This window comes from Ambystoma mexicanum, chromosome 3q, assembly GCF_040938575.1.
Source record: "Ambystoma mexicanum isolate Mex_15411 chromosome 3q, UKY_AmexF1_1, whole genome shotgun sequence".
Taxonomy (NCBI): Eukaryota; Metazoa; Chordata; class Amphibia; order Caudata; family Ambystomatidae; genus Ambystoma; species Ambystoma mexicanum.
In genome coordinates, this window is record NC_090926.1 from 599702753 (window position 1) to 599716949 (window position 14197).

At 42.8% G+C, this 14197-nt stretch overlaps 1 protein-coding gene across 2 annotated transcripts in view; it reads right to left on the reverse strand.

Annotated features, from left to right (window-relative positions):
* Positions 1–14197, reverse strand: part of ABCC3 (ATP binding cassette subfamily C member 3) — an 804906-nt gene that overhangs the window by 500454 nt on the left and 290255 nt on the right. The window lies entirely within an intron of this gene.

Below are 14197 nucleotides of genomic sequence, written 5' to 3' on the forward strand. Positions count from 1 at the left end.
ATAGCCTAGAACTTGTCACATGGCTGGGCAGAGCTTTACAAATGCAAACATGGACCAATAACAGAGGAAGGATGCCAGGCAGCTACAAGGGTATAGGTTGAGACAAAGGGGGGGAGGAGCACAGGCTATCACTATGAAACGCAGGCACTCGTATATGCCACTGCTGCATGCTCTTTACTGCATTTCAAAGCTTAACATCTTCATGTCGTCCAATGTCTCCCATGCTTAGTTTGGTTATGCACAATCATTATTACCCTATGCACTTGGTACTCATGACATCAAACCCGGAAGGAAAGATGAGGAGACCCCACTTGTGGATGAACTCTGCTGTAGCTGAACAGACATGGTTCACTGGTCTTCCTAGCATACAGCTCACCTATGCTCCTGGCATCATCTTTAATGAATGTAAACCACGCCCAGGCTAAGAGGAGGACCCAAAAACACACAGGTGAGACATGGAGCACTAGCAGATGTTAACACCTGCACAGGTGGTACGAAGGTGGGTTAGTTTGACATGCGAAGGTAGGAAAGAGAGCACTGTTTACACACAGGTTCACAGATTTTTGAATGAAAGTTACCTGCAGCCATGCTGCTACACTGGCATGCATATCTATTTGGTATCACATAAAGTAAGCTTGACAACCTTTTGGAATCATATAGCTGGACTTTCAAAGAAAGCACATCTTTGCGAGGGAAAGGTATACATCTCTGCATTGGACTCTGCACTCAGCCTTTTGCATTTACAATTAAGCTCAACCAAAAGGAGCAGCCAGACTACATCGTCTATCTACTGACCATTGAGGAAGCTCATATGTGTTCTGAAACTTAAAAACGTCCAAAGAAAGGGTTTCCAATGACCCCTGTGGTGTCGTTAGTGGCCTTTTTTGGCGGTCCCCACAGTGCCAATTTAGCTTTCATTAAATTTCAGGCGTTGGTTGCTTATTTGGAGTTGGTATTCAGGTGTAATGATTCCCATGTGCTTTAACTGATCCCTAGTTTTGATTTAATGTTATGTTATGCTATAAGAATTTGCATGGTCCTTTCAAAGAGCACCAACTATTCCTATTTTTATTTTTTTTGGAAGAGTGGAGTTTGTGGCGGGACTCCCTCTCTCCTGCGCACCCTTTATTTGGTTGTTAGTTGAATTAGACCTGCAGCCAGAGTCATAGTTTGTCAAGGAACCAACTCCGAGGTTCCTACTGTCTAGAAAGATTGTGGGGGGAGTGACAAACTTTTGGACTGAAAAGGCGCTGGTTGGATTTGATAGTCCAGTATTTGTTTGTAGGTAGTTTGCACAAGAAAATAGATGGTCCAGGTTGTTGGTGTGTTGAACATGAAATTTATAGGTTTATTCCTTGTTATAATCAGCACCAATGAAAGACATCATTGGATGTAAACGTAATATTCATAACATGATGATATGTTACACAGCCGACGCGCGTTTCAACCTAAGTCTTTTTCAAGGCCAATTGGGTTTGGTGGTTGATCGGCTAGCCGATCCACGACTCCACACAACAGCATTGCCGAACCCGGCCAAGTACGGCTATTCAGCCCTCTGGCACCCACACTTGGGAGGACCAGCCCATTCCACCTGGAAACTCAACCACCAAACCCAATTGGCCTTGAAAAAGACTTAGGTTGAAACGCGCGTCGGCTGTGTAACATATCATCATGTTATGAATATTACGTTTACATCCAATGATGTCTTTCATTGGTGCTGATTATAACAAGGAATAAACCTATAAATTTCATGTTCAACACACCAACAACCTGGACCATCTATTTTCTTGTGCAAACTACCTACAAACAAATACTGGACTATCAAATCCAACCAGCGCCTTTTCAGTCCAAAAGTTTGTCACTCCCCCCACAATATTCCTATTTTTAATCTCACCCCCATAACAGCAAGGGACTTAGAAATCATTATCACTCAACTCAAGCCTACAAGATGTAAAAATGATATGCACACCACTATGATAATTAAGACCTGTGCCCCTTCTCTTATTACTGCCATATGCCAATTTGTTAACACCTCTATTTCTACTGGCACGGTCCCTCAGGATCTTAAGAAATCCTGGGTCATGCCTATTTTGAAGAAACCTGGACTCTCAGTCGACATGCCAAACAATTGCCGCCCTATCACCAACACAGCATTTTTGCTTAAGATTCTGGACCGGGTGGCATACATACAGATCGCTGAGCACCTAAAGTCATATCCCATTCTTAATGACCATCAGTCAGGTTTCCGAGTTGGATATGGCACAGAAACCGCGCTGCTCGAACTTAAATCCAAATTGATGGATCGTATGGATAACAAGGTGGCTTCTCTGCTTATGCTGCTAGATCTTTCCGCAGCCTTCGACCTGGTGGACCATGATATCATGGCCACCAGGTTGTCTGAAGTGGCTAATTTCTCCCCACTAGCATGCAAATGGGTTTTGTCATTCCTCAGCAACTGAGTTAGCAGAGTCTTCCAAGGCAACGCTGAATCTGAGCCCATTCTTACTACCTGTGGTGTCCCGCAGGGTGCATGCACCTCTCCCTGCTTTTACAATATATTTACGGCCCCCCTGTTCGCAATGTTAGACCATGAGAATATTATATTTACCAACTATGCGGATGACACTCAATGCGTCATCCCGCTTCTCGGGTCTCACAGACTGGATGAAATTGCCATTAATAAAGTCTTTACTATAATTGAAACCTGGATGGTTCATAACAAGTTGGCACTAAACAAATCCAAGACCGAACTATTGGTAGTTGGCTCACCGCATACCATTATTAAACTTGGCTCACAGTACGACAATTTCCAGCTGGGTGATGAATCCATCAAACCTTTGAAAAAAGTAAAAACTCTAGGAGTAACCTTTGATCAACAATGTCGATGAAACAGCGTGTTAGTAGTATTGTTTCTTCCTGTGCATACTACATTAAACTTTTAACACATCTAAGGCCTCTCATTTTTCAGGATAATGCAGAAACTATTGCGAGAGCAATAGTAGGCTCTAAAATAGACTATTGCTCGAGCCTTCTTATGGGAATTAACAAATCTGAAAGTAACAGGTTACAAATCTGTCAAAATGGGGCTATTAGAGCCGTTATGAAACTCAAACACAGAGATCATGTTACTCTAGCGAGACGTGAGCTGCACTGGTTGCCTGTGGCCGCTAGAGTTCTATTTCATACCCTGACTATTGTCCATAAGTGCAGATCTGGGAAAATGCCGGGCTACTTACAACAACTATTACCCATAAGAATCAACACAAGGGCACTTAGGTCCAATAACTCGTTCCTCTTATCTGAACCTAAGTGCAACACTGTCAGAGCAACCGATTCAGCCTTCTTTTCTGTTGGTCCCAGAGCTTGGAATGCTCTGCCGCTGGAGCTAAGATCTATCAAATCTTTAGAAATCTTTAAAAAAAGACTAAAGACATATTTGTTCCATTAAACAACCTTTTTGCCTGTGATATTCTCGCTCGGCCCTGCTTCATGACACAGTCTTTTGTTTTTCTGTTTTATGTGTTTTGTAGTGCCTTTACGCCTTCGGGTTCATGGCCACGCTATACAAATATATTAAAGTAAAGTAAAGAAAACCATGGTCTCCAGGCACTCTGGTGGATTTGGCAGAATGTGGTGGGTTTGGTTTGTTGGCAGAAGGGCATGCCAGGTTGTAGTGCTTTTGTGTTGAGGTTGCAGTTCGGAAGCACCCTGATCTCTGCATGCTTGCAAGCTTTCTAGATGGGAAGGTAAGGAGGCATAAAGTGCATTGTGTCTAGAGGGGCATCCCATACCTGTCGGGTGGGCGCATGTTGGCCATGGGCTGAGTATGTCAGTTGTAGTTAGAGGTGCACGTTTGTGAGGTTTTAAGTATGGGGGCAGGGCCTTTTTTTAATGCTGTGTGCAAGTATCTGGTTTGTATTTATATGTGGTTAGTCGAATGGAGAGAAATTGAGGCTTAGTCAAAAGGTGGGAGGGTGTTCTTTGGGTTTACATAGGGCTTTCAATGGATTCGTTTTGCTGTAGGTTGCATTATGGTAAGAAGTGTTTGCCTTTAGCGGATGATGCCCTGTGTTGAAGTTTAGATATCCTTGAATACAGGGCATCTAGTTCTCTTAGAAGCCAGGGATTTTGCAGTGCCTTGATGTGATATCTTCCAGTCGTTTTAGTTTCCTAAGTGCCATGGGATGTGTTCTAGGCAGAAGGTTCGGGGAAAGTATGCTGTTCGGTTAGCGTGTGTCTGCAAATGAAAGTCAGACTATTGAGCAGTGTTGTTTTCACTGCTTGACCCATCACAGTTACACTTTCGTTCATTTGAACTGGTATGTGAATCTGATATAACATGACATATTACACACCGATTTCCTGTAGCAATATTGTTGGATGCACAATCTCTCAAACCGGATACACATTGCACAGCCCCAGGACCTTCGGGTCGTGGGCATTATGATTTAAACCATCTGCTGGATAAGCTTTCCAAGGTTGGGCTGAATTTCTTTAGATACCAGACAAATAGACTTATCCCCAGTGAAGAAAGAAAGAACTGTTGAACAACAACCAATTGAATATAAATGAAGGTAAATGCTGCCAGACCCAAAGGAATGCGAAATATGTGAACCGGGTGCTGCCCTGATTTAAGATGGAGGATTTATGAGTAGGGAAGGAGGGCACCTGAGATTGGCCTAAGAAATGTAAATTGCTGCACTGCAAGAATAGTTCAAGCCCAACTCCAGACCTCGAGGGATGGAAACATGTCAGAATTTAGGGATATAACTGCTTAAAATTCATGAGGTACATTTGCATACAGCAATGCTATATGTATGCAAAGAGTTCTCATTAATATTAATGAGCGGTATCCTGAAAACCCGACAAGTTTGCAACCATCGGAGATTTCACTTGGACACCGCTTTGTTTAGTCATTTTATACCCAGCCACCATAAGAGGGCTTGAGAAGGTCCACAGTGGATCAGTAGATGCTCATACTATACATGACTAGATCTTACATGCATGTATTTTGGTGCACTCTTGGTTCCAAAATTGGTGGTTAGAAGCTGGGATTGGAAAGGTTCAATTTTGAGCCTTTGATTTTGATTCTCGACAATGTATTTATTTGTCCAATTTCAGAGGAAAAATAACAAACACATTCTCTTAATTAGATACATGACATTTTCAGAATCCTGAGGATTAGAGGCATGGATAGGGCCCCTAGGGCCCCCTTAACACATTTCGGTCTATCGTTCAACCTTTTGAATGGTAGTTCTTCTCCTGTGCTCAAAAAGAGCTCCTTCCAGTATTTAGACCAACATTTTGCAACACCATGACTATTGCTCTCAAATGTTGTTGTCATCATTGAGTGGCACACAGTGGATCTGGGCTTCCTGTAGGAAATATGGCTGCTCAAGCTTGAACTGAGGTTGCTGGGCCCTGCATTTACCAGGATTTAGTGCAAACAATGATGTCTTCAGGGACGTCATTTCACCAAAATGCCAGGGGTAGTGGAAGTGATGTCATTTGACCCGACCCCACTATATAACGGGAAGCGATGGACCACAACCTTTAACCCCTTGACAAAACAGGAAGGTGCATCACATAGCATTGGTTCTAAGTACACTACGAAAAATATGGTTACGATATCACTATAATGTGATATACATTTCATACAAGAATGGATCACCATATGTATCATTAAGATCAGTGTGTATAGGCCCTCATTACCAAATTACTATGAATGCAAGCAGACGTCCATGGCCAAATGATAATGATGTGTTATTATATAGCACCTACACTTAAGCGCTTTATATAGAACCAATATACATACAATATCACCCAACCTGTGTTGATACTCATTTATCGATCTCTGAAGGATGAAAGGTTGAGTTGAGGTGTTTAAGAACAGACTAAATCAGTGCCTCACCACCTGAAGTGTACCTGAAATAAACCTTTAATGAGTCTAGCAATTATTGTATAGAATTCCAGAAAGACAAATTATTTGGTATTTCTATTCTTTCTTTTTTAAGGTTACTGCTGAAAGTGTTAAACTTGTGGAGCCCCTGTTCTTTTTTTATTTAGTTTTATTTTTGTAAGAGGCCTGAACAAGAAATCCAGCTACTCCATAATCAAAGAGCCACATGGCGCTGGCTTCAGCTCAGTAGCTTGCATACCAAAAAAGACATTTTATTATATTTTTTTAGGGGTAGCAAGGAAGACCATAGCGGTAGCAAGGAGGACCTCAGGAGTCACACTTGCGACACCTGGTGACCCCTAAATGACGTCCCTGGTGGTAGATCGAATTTAAAATCCGATTTCTCCCTCTTATATCTGACTCCTTGCTACTCCTTTCAGCCCACACAAAACTTGGTTAACAGGGGTTTGGGGGAGTGTTGCAGGGGGAATGCATAAGAGTTGTGCCATATAAAAATAAAAAGTATAACCAAAAAGTGATCTTGCTTCCCTTCATATTTGCATTGAAGTATCTGATGTTAGAAAGTTAAATTAAGGGTATCCTATCATTTTGCTGTGTAATTATCACCACACCTTTGATTGCTGCCCTATATGGAATCTGTTTGATTTTCAATTGAATCTAAAAATAAATAAATATTTCATTATTACACACCGGCCTGGTTCATCGTCCATTGCGACACTGGGTGTTCGTCAAGGGGGGTGTGAGCTGGGTTGGCTGCCTTCTCAAAGCAGAATCCGAAATTAATAAAATTGAAAGTGTTTTTATTGTGCGCCACATCCCTTGCCACTGGAAAGAGTCCTGGTCTGGAGTGTGCCATGTCTTTAAATCCATTACAGGGTATCAAAACTATATCAATTTTATTATATAATTTATAACACACTTAATATGTAAAGATAAAACATCAGTAAAGTACATGCATACAATCTGAGATGACCTATTGTAAATTTTTTAACATCACACATGTATTCATCTGGCCAGGATAGCACTATTCTTTGCCGTTTTCATTCCTGGATCATGAGCAAAAATCAAATACTAGAACTTTCCGTTGTGTTGTTGTGTTTGATCAACAAGCTGCTCACCACTAAATAGTTGTAGTGCTGTTCCCGGGCCGAAACGGTTTTTCAGCTGGCAAACAGCACTACAACTATTTAGTATCCAGAAGCTTGTTGATTAAACACAACAGCAGAATTCCTTACCTCTCAAGGCAATTAGCATATCCAGGGAGCAGTCTTCTTAGCAATGGCATTTCTGAGTGCATATTTGGCCTGAAATCTACAAAAAAAGTACAGAGCTATTTTGCTGCATTAGGGCTGCACATAAACTTCAATCTCCACTTTGGGGGTCTCTTTAATTGGAGGCATTAAACGGTAAAGGAGTGACAGGGGCGCTCTGAGCAGCTACCCGGATTACCAGCAAGAGGGTTCTCGGGTACCAGCAAAATCCCTGCTGCAAGAACGGAAGACTCAACCATAGGGCAAAGTTTACTGTCTTTATTATCAAACAATGTGAGAGGAATCACACTAGAAAAGCATAGCATTCCACAGGTTCTCCTCCTCCAAACATGTGTCACACAGTTTTAACCATAAGTGACGTCACAATAATAAGTTGCATCCTCCAAAAACTATCAGGGATGGGGATTGGTCAGTTTAGGAAAACTATATATGTAGTACATTGGGGTTAGTACAACCCTTTGGGAGCCATCTCTGATGGTTCTTCCTAGGACCACCTCTAAATGTAACAAATACAAAGTTGCACAATAACAGGGAAATGATTGGCCAATGCAACATAGTGTACCTTAACGGGAAAGGTAGCTGTTAGGACTAATTTTCTATACTCTGGCCTGGTGGACAGATGTATAGAAGGCCAAACTAGTATTGTGACAGGGACAACTCTGGGAAGCTGTAGCCAACCCAGTTGGACAGGCGGTCTAGGCTAAGATCTTCAGAGGTGGTGAGCTTATAAAGGGTTCACAATGAGGTCACACAATGGGAATCACAAATTACACTTAGACACGATGTATAAGAATATAGTTATTATTTACTGGCCGAAAACACACTATGAAATAAAATATGACTACTAGCAAGTAGAGTTATAACACAAGACTATTAAACTAAATACATATATACATTCACATTGTTATAGGGCATAATACACATGAGCAACTCATGCAAAGGAAATGTTTGAATAGTATTATGCACACCAGGTCCATAGAGATGATCCCTAATGAAAATTGACCAGCTCTGAGTTGTCTTGGGCCTTTTGACCAATAGTTCAGGTAAAGGTTCCACAGAAGTTATGAAGCAGGAACAAATGCAGGGAGTAATTCTGGGGACCAGCGAAGTGTTCCTATAGTTAGTGTACATGTTAGATGAATGCCCAAAAGTAGCCACAACAGTCAGATGTTGTGTGCAAGCAATGGCAACGCCAATAATGTTAGAATTAAGGTTTATTTTCAGCCCCTTGACTTATAATGGGAGTACAGGGGTAGGTTAGAAACCTAGTAACTTGCCCCATGTACTCTCATTCTTCGCCAAACTTGGCAGGACAAAGTAAGAGAGTCTGAAGTTGCTTTTCCCGCTGAAAGTCGCAGTCCTCAATTCATAGGGGTTGCAGGTTCGAGCTGAACTCCGGTTGGTGTATTTCACTGCTGCAAGGGCTCTCGATTTAAGAATGCAGAAAAACTCGATAAAGAGCCCCTCTCAGGACTCGACTCTGGTCAGGTAAGCTATTTTGAACAGTGGTCACTATAGTACGGCGACGTAAAAGGACTCAGTAGCAGCGGTCATACTTTTCCTCCTATCTTAGGTGCCCTCGATGCTAGGATGCTGAACATTCGCAGAAGGTAATCACGGCGGCAGCACGGTAGCCCAAAAACGAAGCTGGTCAGCCACAGGGCACTTCCAAAGGCTTCCTTTGGAAGGGCACATAGCAGATGCCAGGAATGGATAGTCCCTCCACTCCAAGGGTCGCAGCTCCTTCGCAGGACTGCTAAAGATCACGAGCAAGAGAGGGCTCCTCCAGGACAGCAACAGATGTTGGTTGCCATGCCTCCTTCAGTCAGGTCTCAGGTTTCTTTGCGGGTGTCATAGCTGGACAGGATACTTGGCTCCTTCAGGTTTCTCCAGGATCTCTGGAGAATGGGTGAAGGTCTTCTTATCCTAAAAGCCAGGTAAGAGCTGCTGCCCTCACTAGCCAATAGCAGGGCTAGCCCACACACAAACCGAAGCAGTGGTCCAATCAGAACTACTGGCGGGAACATTCATGCATACCACTCAGACATACCAAAACCAGTTTGTGGATTGGGATCAGACAGACCCAGCCCACATCCTGCCAGCAAAGACACACAGCCCTTCAGTATCCCGGCAAAAGCTCCTGCTTTCCCGGGTACTATAACTCTTTATAAGATTTTCCTGGCCTCTCAGGTCAAAAAGAAGGCTAAAGAACAAGATGGCAAAAGGACAAGCGAAAAATCTTGTGGCAAGGCCATGTTTGACCAGTAGCCACAGTTAGTAGCTAAATGTGGTAAACGCGGTCAGGCTAAAACAAAAATCCCCAAAAAGTGGGAAAAAGTCACTGCTGGCACCAGCTTATACTTTTAGCTTGCCTAGAATAACCAAAAATCCTCTGAGTGTTAGTCTAGGCCAAAACAAAAAGGTACCCCATTGTACTGCAATGTAAGCTGCTGTGCACAATGATAAAAAGTTACAAAAGTGATACAAAAGTAACCAAAAGTAGTAACACAGTAACAAGACTAAGGGAAACAATGTTTCCCAGTACTGACAGCCTGAAGGACATATCAATTTCCCCATAATATAGGAGCAAATGCCAGTGTAGTGAAGGTTAAGGCTTCACTGTACTGTGAAAAGTACAGGTCAGATTAAAAAATAAAAGCAAAACGTTTCTGGTTTCCATAAAGATGGCAGGGAAGGTGCAATCAAGATAAATCTTTCCTAACAGTAACTAAGGATTGGACAGATTGGAAGAGCAAGCCTAAGCATTCAGCATCCCACAACCAATGAAGGGAGACACTTATAACAAACGAGCATAGCAATCTTGGGAACACTGGCAAGACCTGGGGGACTAAGTCTCACCAAAGAAGCAATATATGGTATGTTATGTTATGTTATGTTACTTGGCATTTATATAGCGCCTTATGTATCACGGGTATGACTTCAAAGCGCTGGTAGGTTGAACGCCCTCTGGAACCGCAGTTCAAGTCAATAGAGAGAGAGAATGTGGTATGGTGCATGAGCGCATATGGATGAGATTTTCACCATACAGGTAAAAGTGGAAGTAGTGTACCACTATTATTAGCAGTAGTTGAAAGGATAAGGTATTCTAAAAAGACAGATGGATGATTTATATCATTAGGTAGAATACTTTGTTGGAAGGGAGAGAGCAAATCCAGAAATTGGAGGAATTGAACACAACCACTGGAACAGAATAATACCAGGTGATTATCAATTAACAATTTCTGACAGATAGGAATGTACATTTATACAAAAAATGAGATTTGATAGATATATCACTGATTACTTTTTTGTAGATGGAATTAACAGAAACACAATAGTGACAGAAGTTGAAGAATAGCTCCTGGTGAAGGGAAGAGATTTCCCGGAATGCGTAGAGCAGAGCTACAGTGAAAGAACACTCGTTTCCTTTCTGATATTGAAATAATTTTGTTTCAGATTAAGGACATTGGTGACAATGTGTGTGCTTGATGAAATGACAATATATGTTAAACTGTATGATCACAAAAAATATACTTTTTGCATGAAAAATATATATGTGAACAAGCGCTATGTAGAGCATGAAACACGTTCATACAGGACATTTTCTTTTGGTGTCCTGCCTCCATTGCCTGTTGTGTTGCTTTTTTAAAATGATTAAATACACTTGACAGTCATCGGACCTCAAGTTGTATTTCTTTTTTGTAGGATTTCCTGACACCGCCACTGCTAGGAGAGCAGGCTTACCGCAATTGTGGTTCTTCCTTTTTGTGTGTGTGTATGTATATACACAAATATTTTGTTAACAGAAAATCTAAAGCCTCTTATTATTTAATGTATACAAAATAGAAATCAAAACATTGATTGGATTACAATACACATAGGTGTACAGGGGACAGATGTGTTCCACAAGTCAAAGTTGTTTTTCTCCCCTGCACCCTACTACATTCTTTAAATTGAATTAAATGGGTGGTAATAGGGTGTGCACCTAGACAACAAAAGTAAGCTTCATTAGACACCAACGGTGAGACCAGACATTTCCCTTTGTGCACACCTATGGTGCCTTTAAATGTATGTTAATGTAACTACTGTTAGATCTAGAAAAATACTCAAGCACGCAAGCAATCACGGATAGTTATTCCACGACAAGCATCTCACATTATCATAGGTGAAAAGATTTACATAACGCAGGGGCCTCCAATCTTTGGGAACAGGCTTTGCAGGATGTCCGGTGCTTCACCTCATCCATCACAGAGAAATTTTAAAAAACACTTGTATTTATTTAAAGTATAAATTTAGAAGTCACTATGTAAGATGTGGCTTTAGCATGCCAAACAGTTAATTTTTGAGGAGTGATTAACAGTGCAACTTATTTTTGCATACCATATGTTTTTGGTTTGGATTTCTCTTCTCTTCTGTATTCCAGCCAATATAATCTTGAATTTTGGTATGTATGTTTACATGTTCTACTTTTTGGCATGGCCAGTATGAATTGGCACTACTGATGTTAACACTCATTCATAACATCCTTGAGAAAGACCTTGGGCCTCATTACGAGTTTCCCTGTGGTCCCTGAATGGGGAAATACCGGGCCATTACGATTTTGGAGGGTTCATTTTGGAGCCCCCAGAGGGTTCATTGGGAATGGGGAGGGTGCTAACAACGGACCATTAATGACGGGCCCGTTGTTAGCATGCTGGTCCCCTCGCGGGACCCGCAAAGGATGCCTGGTCTGACCAGACGTCAAGAGCGGGTCCCGCGAGAGAACCTCGTAATGAGGCGGTATGGGGTTAACGGCACCTACACCTTTACCGGTGCCGTTAACCCCTTACCGCCTCAATTGTAATGAGGCCCCTTGTGTCGAAATACATGTCGGCTGTTCTTAAAGGAGTTTTAGACTTCAGTAAATCCAAAACATTGGAGATATCACATTTTTTCAGAAAAATGTGTTGACTTGTTAATACAAGGGGAGCAAGAATAACCAGTATAACCCGTTAATCTGCTTCACAATATCTGTTCAAAAAATCAAGTCCTTGTCCCCTCCCACATTGATGGGGGAAACTCTTTGCTCTATGCCCCCCTTTACCGCCCTCGCACTCCATGTAAATAGTCTTCCAGGCTGCAACTCACCCAAACACTGGACAGCATAAAAAATATGCTGTATCGCTAAAGGATTCCGAGAACGTCATGCCTAACATTTCCTGATTGCATTCAGTTAAGTTCAATTCGTAGCATTTACAAATCCATTCAGACCAAAACAAAAAACAAAAAACTAGGTGGCCTAGACACGCACCCTCCCCATCCACTGTCAGCACCACTGCACTGAACTTGTAGATCCCAAATGTCTATAAGGGTAGGACCGGGAGACATGCTTAATGTTTCAATGCTCCTAACCTCTGCAGGGGTCCCTGTGCATGCGACTCCCACCCTACATCCTAACCTTAGATCATGGTCATCACCTGCTACCTATCCACCTGTCTTTTACCCCTACACATTATCCAATACTCATTCCCTCTCCTTAGTGACCAGTACCAGAGGCTGCTTTTGGTGCTGTGGTGGGGGGGCAGATAATAGGGTGCCAGTGGGAGGCTGGGGGGAAGGCGGCTGCCCCCTCTGAATCCCCCCTCTACCTCTGGTATTGATCCTCTGCTCATTCGTGCCTACCAGATATTCTAGCCCCCTTACCCTCACCCCCTCGAACAATGTTGCCTGTTGTACATACCACAAACTATGAAATGCATGTAAACATTCAAAGATGCCCTTGCATACAGTACACCTTGGAGTTTGAAGCCTGATCTTTGCCAAGCGTTCCCCAACTCAACATTCGTTTTCCAGGTGGGCAACATACAAAACGTCCAATGAAACAAACAAATGACATACATACGTTATTCACGTTATTAAGAGCATGGAGAATGTAAACACCATACCCAAAGGGGGTTTCCTCACAAGCTGAGCCAATGTGGCAAGGATGTTGAATGAATGTTGAGCTTAGTCTGGCCCAACCGAGGCACTGCAGATATGTAGGTGCAATTTATGCCAAAAGGTGGGTCATGTTGCGAATCAGTGAGTCTCATTAACGTCAGAGGTGACACAGCATGCCGGTATGTTCTCGGATTCTCCTTAGCAATTTCCAAAACCTAAGAAACACAGCCACCTTGTAACTACAAAATCTGATACAAGGAGGATGGAACCACTAGATATTCCGTGTACTGAGATACAGAGAGAGAGAGAGATAGAAAGAGAGAGAGAGAGAGAGACGGAGAGAGAGAGAGATAGAAAGAAAGAGAGAGAGAGAGAGAGAGAGGGAGAGAGAGAGAGAGAGAGGGCCAGAGAGGGGGGGGAGAGAGAGAAAGAGAGAGAGGGAGAGAGAGAGAGAGAGAGAGAGAGAGAGAGAGAGAGAGAGAGATGGGGAGAGAGAGAAAAAGAGAGAGAGAGAGACGGGGAGAGAGAGAGAGAAAGAGGGAGAGAGAGAGAGACGGGAGGAGAGAGAGAGAGGCAGAGAGAGAGAGGCGGGAGAGAGAGAGAGAGAGAGAGACAGACAGCGAGAGAGGGGGAGAGAGGATGAGAGAGAGAGAGAAAGGCTGATACAGAGGGAGAGGCAGAGAGAGACGGAGAGAGAGTGAGAGATGGAGAGAGAGGGAGAGAGAGAGGGCCAGAGAGGGGGGGAGAGCGAGAGAGAGAGAGAGACAGAGTTGGAGATAGAGGGGGAGAGTGAGAGGGAGAGAGAGATAGAAACTGATTGACAGCGATAGAGGGAAGGAGAGAGAATGAGAGAGAGGTTGAGTGAGAGAGACTAAGAGACAGTGATAGAGAGAATGAGAGAGAGAGAGAGAGGGAGAGGTAGAGAGAGAGGAGAGAGAGGCATATAGATTGAAGATAGAGGGAGTGAGACAGAGATGGAAATAGAGATAGAGAGAGGTAGAGAAAGAGAGACAGTGGAAGAGAGGCAGATATAGAGATGGAGATAGCGGGGGAGAGCGAGAGTGTGTGAGAGAGGAGTGAGAGGAGA